Below are 6,384 nucleotides of genomic sequence, written 5' to 3'. Positions count from 1 at the left end.
ACCTGAGTTGTTCCTCTTAATGTATAGTGTGGGCTCGTTGTGACTTCTTACATAACCATGCTACATAAAATAACCATCAATCTTAGCATACCAAGCCCTCGGAGACTGTTTTAATCCGTATTAGGCCTTGTACAGCTTATAGACCATGCTTTCTTTACCCGGCACCAGAAACCCTTCGGGTTGCTCCACTTATATATCTTCGGTCAAGTCGCCATTGAGAAAGGCCGTATTGACGCCGAGTTGATAAAGCTTCCATCCAAGTTGATCAGCAACTACAAGAACGATCCGAATGGTCTCGAATCTAGAAATGGGGGCAAACACTTCATGAAAGTCAATGACAGGTTGTTGTGAGGCAAATAATCGAGCCTTGTGTCTTAGAACCTTACCGTCTGGACCGAATTTGTAACATCCAACTTTTGTTAAATAATAAATAATAGAAAGTTTTGTTATTAACTATGTTTCATTAAATTAGTGTGTGATAAGTGTTTGGATAATATTTGGAATTAGAATGTGAGTGGGTTGTGGGACCTGCAACCCCCCTATATAAACCCAACCTCTCCACCCTTTCACCATTTCCTTTCTTTCACACACACAAACTAGAACACACATTTTATCTCAAGACCAGAATCCGAATTCGGGCTAAAGCAAGGAAGATATTGGTGTTTAAGTGTCTTCAAACAACAAGAGCACGTCCAGATCTATGTAGTATTAAGTTCCGAACCGAACCAGAAGAAAAAGGTGAGTTTTGGTTAAAAAGGTTAAGTATTACGGTCGAATTCGACATGCAAACTGATAGAACGATAGATCGGGTTGTAAGATGTAAGAAAAACATAAACTTGGAGAGTTATAACCTCACGGGTATGATATAGGACAAAAAGGTGATGTTCGGACCACATAAAACACGGGTATACAAAGTTGGTACAACCCAAAACCCATAAAAGGGGGTAAAATTGGGTCCTAAGGAAGAGTCACGGAGTAATTTGGCTTAAAATGGCAAAAATGAAGAAAAGGAGATATTTTCGCATAAGTCGATTTCGCATCACATAGCCATGCGAAGTGAAATCGATATTTCGCATCGCACAGCCATGCGAAGCGAAAAAGTCATGCGAAGCGTAAAATTCAAGTGAAGCGAAAAGCCATGCGAAGCGAAATTCCATGCGAAGCGAAATTCTTCTATTCGAAATTTCATGAAATCCATTTTTTGATGTATTTTTGTTAAAGGACTGTTAATGAAAATAAAATTTTTCTGAGCTGACCTGGCAGGTCAACCCCAGCCAGGGGATCGCCCCTTGGATCCTGCTAGGGGCTGCCGCCCCTAGACCCCACTACCAGGGGCGCTGTCCCTGGACCCCCGTTAGTTGAGGGTTTAATTAACTTAGATGGACGAAGTAGTAGTAATGAATGATTGACACGCGTAATGTATTGTACAGTTAGCCGTGCACAACTAAGGAAGGGTATTACCATTAACGGCGAAAGAAACCGACTCCAGGTGAGTTCTAGCCCCTTTAACTGCTATGTTTTCGGGGCTGTGTGCATACTCCTATGTGGTAGATAATACACTTACTTTATTGGTAAGTGTATGATACGTGTGTGGTTGTGTACTTAATGTATTGTTACATAACTATTGTATGAACGAGTATGTATATATGTTTATAACTAGAAGATATGTAAAGTATGCACGTATGATAAAGGTATGGTTATTCGAGACAGATGGACCAGACCCTCATAATATCTGAGATGATAGGGACCAGGCCCTCATAATATCTGTGATGTTAGGGAAAAGACCCTTATAATATCTGTGATGTTTAAGGTAGAATAGCTTATGGTATACCATAGGGTTTTATGAAAGAAAGTATGCATGTATGTAAAGTATGTATGAAAGAAGTGATAGTAAATAAGGTATGAATACGTATCTCCGGACACGTATGAGTATGGTATGAATGTAATGTATGTTAATTGATTAACTAGAACTCACTAAGTGTAGCTGACTTTTAGTATGCACGCAGGCAAATAGGTTGAGGCAGCTGGCTTGAGGAGGGACACATGGCACGAGCTAAAGAGACTGGCATCCATGAAGAAGTGTCATGACTATTTTATGTTAATATTTATGAAAGACAACTTGTATGTTAAGACATGATTTGAAGTTTTGTAATGTAATGCATGAAGTTTTAATTATTCCGCAAAAGTTTTTATTAACTCTGATTTTAACTCTGTGTTTATGAGTAAATCCAACACCAAAGTAGGGTTACCGGGAACGGGGCCTTACCGAACTTGGTTTTATACAGCCACTTGACACCTACTATATTTCTCTTAGGTGGGGCTGGAACAAGTTGCCAAGTGTTGATCTTCTCTATTGCTTGTAACTCGGCCAGCATTGCTTCATTCCATTCTTTGTGTTTTGAAGCCTGCAAATAATTTATAGGGTTAGTAGCAATGAGAGCAAAAGCACCAAGACTTCCTCATCAGAAAGTCCTTCTGTATGGTAATCTTGAAGCCAAGTGAGTGGTTTAATAATATCTTTTTGAGGGACCAACTTGTGAGGGCTGTTGTGAAGTGATAGGTAGTGGTGGGTCATGTGTTAGTTGGTTTTGACTATTAGGTATGGGTGTAGGAGGTACAATTGAGGAGGTGGGTTCATTAGTGGAAGATGGTGACACATGAGAGCTAGGGAAGGTAAGTCTAGATTAGGGGTAGTGGGTGTATTAACCGATGAATTTTGAGGTATTTCACAAGGAAACGGGTCTACAAATGTATATGTAGTAGGTTTTTTTGGAAATGTCAACATTAGTTGTCCACTCCCATTTGGCATCTTCAAGAAATAACACATTCCTGCTCACACATATTTTTCCAGAGATAGGGTTAAACAATCGATACCAGTGGCTCTGAGATGAGTATCCAATAAAGATGTTCTTCTCGTATTTGCTATCAAGTTTTCCTCTCAACTGTGAGGGAACCAAAGCATAGGCTAAAAATTTGAAAATGATGAATAGTTGGTTTCTTAACAGTCCAGGCTTCCAGTGGAGTTTGATTTACCAGGGCCCTTGTGGGGGAATGAATAATGGTATAGATAGTAGTGGCAGCAGCCTTGGCCCAGAGATAGTTTGGAAGCTCCTTTTCTTGTAACATGCTTCTAGCCAAGTTCATTATGGTGTGTTTTTTCCTTTCCACCACCCCATTGTGTTCGGGCACATAAGGAACGGTAAGCTCTCTCTCTTGATGCTAGCAAGCTCACTCATCAAATTCTTTTGAGTAGAATTCACCTCCTTGGTCTGAGCGCAAAACTTTGATCGGTCTGCCACATTCTTTTTCAACACCAACTTTAAAGGCTTTAAATTTTGAGCTTCATGCTTGTGAACCAGAAAGTAAATCCAGCACATACGCGTTAAATCATTAATGAATTGAAGATAATACAGATTCTTACCCAAACTTGGCACATGCATGGGCCCACATAGATCAGTGTGCACAACCTCTAGCTTGAATCTTGCACCCTTTGAAGTGGACCAGAAGAAGCTCTTTGCTTGTTTTTTATGCATGCTTCACATGTCATGGTGCTTCGAACCTTTGGTAACCCATCCACCATGTGTTTATTATGCTGTAACTTGAGCCCTTCATGATGAAGGTGCCCATATCTGCAGTGCCACCTTTGGGCTTCATCAACGTCAATAGGCAAATCTCGAGATGCAAGTAGTGATGTGTTGTAAAACACACGTATTTTCCGCACGTTTTATCTACGTATTATATTATATTTTATATGTTTTAACTCGTTTTAGATAGGTTTTACATAATTTTATTCATATTGTAGGTTTTGGGTGAAAGGAAGAGAGAAACCGATCTTTTGGAGTAGTTTACGAGCCTTTTACGCATAAGTTTTCAAGTAAAAACTCAAGGCCCGGTCCGTTACATCATGGAAAAGCCCAAGCCTCATATTATAACATAACATAAAAAAGAAAAAAAAAACCCTAAGTGGAGGGTTCTAGCCGATCGCAGCACGAGAAGAAGGGAGGAAGGAAGAAAAAGTTTTTTCGGCTTAGGGTTTGTTCGTGTGACGGCTAGGGAAGGAAGAAGACACAAGAACCAAGCCTCGGGGACGTTTCTCATCAGTTGTAGCAGCCAAGAACAGTCCGGAATTCACCCATATCCTTTCTTTTCATAACATTGTTCATCATCTTTTTATACTTGTTCAATTGATTACTAGTTTTGCGATTGATTGAAAGATTGAAGTGTTTATGAGTAGGATTGATTGTTGAATGATTTTTGAGATGATTGGTATAAGTTTTATGGTGTTTTTATTGAGTATATGCTGCTGTCCAAATAATATGTTAGGCTAATCTTGTTAGTTCTACCTAGGAATGATGATTATTGTTAGGTTTTGATAGGTTTTATGGATTGTTTGATTGATAGACTTGAAATGTTATTGTAAAGTTTGATTTAGACATGAAATAGGTTGTGTTTAAGGGCTGGAAATTTTGGTGATTCATTGCATAAACCCCATGTGTTGATTGATTAGTTTTGTATTGATTGATCGGTGCATTGTTTAATTCTAGACTTGGTGTTTAGGGTTTGTTTGCGGTAGGAACAACCGTAGGGTTTTGTTGCATGATTTATTGGAATAAGTACAGCGGCTAAACACCTTCTTTGAGACCGAGAGGTGATAAGAAGTTAGGGTTGTCTCATTACCTTTGCATGCTAGAATAAGGATTGGGCGAGAGCGAGTTCGTTTCTTGTCAGGTTTAGGTGTTTTGAGCGACTATTTGATCTATTTTAGTTTAAGTTGAATTGTTCCTCTATCCTTGGTTGTGTAGTATTAATTTCCATTAGGGTCGAGTGTTGGTGAGACCGAGAGGTGATCTAGCATTAGGACACGTTAGCAATTATTTCCCGGTTTGGTCGTTTTAGCCGATTTTGAGTAGTTAGGGTTTATTGAGTGAGACCGAGAGGTAATCCAGTGAGCCCGAGCGATCCTTAGTCGTGTCATCTTTAGGGACTGGTGTCTTGAAGTCATTCAATCCATTAGCTTGTTAGGCCTACAATTTGATTCAGACCTAGTTAGAAGTTTTTCTCCACCCTAAGTTAACACAGTTAGTTCCCCGTTAAGTTTTCTATTTTTGGTAAGTTTTGTCAATCAGTCTAGTTAGTTCAGTTAAGTAATTAAAAATCAAAAATCAATTAAATATTATTCTAAGGTAGGTCTTGTCTAGGGTTAGTAATCGTTAGCATCTTACGTGTCCACGTGTTCGATACTCGGACTTCCTAGGTCTATACTACTTGCGATCGGTACACTTGCCGGTTGTGTGTGGTTTTAGGATTTTCGTTTTAATTTTTAAGCTTAGTTGTGAGGGTCATTATTATAGGGTTATTAGACACACATCAAGTAGGCAAGTGGTGTCACAAATGAACATATTGTTACTTGCCACAGAGACTTCCAATAGGGCCTTTCTAGTTTGCTTGTTGGTAATAATGCATTTGCCATCATCAAAATTCAAGGAGTATCCTTTCTTCATTAGTTGATCAATGCTTAAGAGATTATATTCAAGTTTTGGTGCATAATAGACATGGTCCAAAAACTTGAATGTGTTACGACTGGTGTTAATCCTCACAGTCCCCTTTCCTTAAACAGCTAAACTCTATTTATCTCCCAAACGAACACTTAACTTGAACGTTTCATCAAGTTCAACAAAGCTACCCTTAGCCCCGGTCATGTGGTTGGAGCATCCAGAATCCAAGACCCGTAAATGACTAGGCTTATGATGTTTAGACTTGATAAATGCTAAAACTATTATTAATAACAGTTATACATCAATGGCTCCATCATCATTTGGTTCTTCATTTTTTGCAACATTCACTTGATTTTTTTTCGTTGTACCAACAATCTTTTTTAACATGCCTGTATTTTTTGCAACAGTAACATTGGGGTACCTTGCTTCGCTCTAAAGTTCCTCCCGCGTCCGATTCCTCTTCCCCTTGGAAACGGTCTACCACGTCCCCTTCCTTGAGGTGATCTTTGATCTTGTACAGCCTGCTCTTCTTGCTTTTCAGTTACCGCAATGGTTTTATTACTGGAGGTTCTCGCATTTATCCTTTCTTCCTGAGACTGTAGCAGCCTTATGAGTTTTACCGGTGTGATATCCGATGTGTCATATACCACCTTTATGGAGGGTATCACATAGTCAAACTTTGGAGCCAGGCTCCTAAGCACTTTTTCGACCACCTTTTGATCTGTCAGCTCCTCACCACAAGACCTTTGTTGTCCCACATTGTTCATGACTCGTGAGAAGTAATCTCCCTCAGTCTCATCATCTTTCATGTTCAGATTCTTAAATGCTCTGGGAAGTCCTTAAAGTTTCACTGATTGGACTTGAGAGTCTCCTTGGAATTCCACACGAA

The sequence above is a fragment of the Bidens hawaiensis genome, unplaced genomic scaffold (genome assembly GCF_021521415.1).
Source record: "Bidens hawaiensis isolate Kalapana, Puna unplaced genomic scaffold, B.hawaiensis_p1.1 tig00048909_1, whole genome shotgun sequence".
NCBI classification, from domain to species: Eukaryota; Viridiplantae; Streptophyta; class Magnoliopsida; order Asterales; family Asteraceae; genus Bidens; species Bidens hawaiensis.
Note: the sequence above shows the minus strand (reverse complement) of the source record.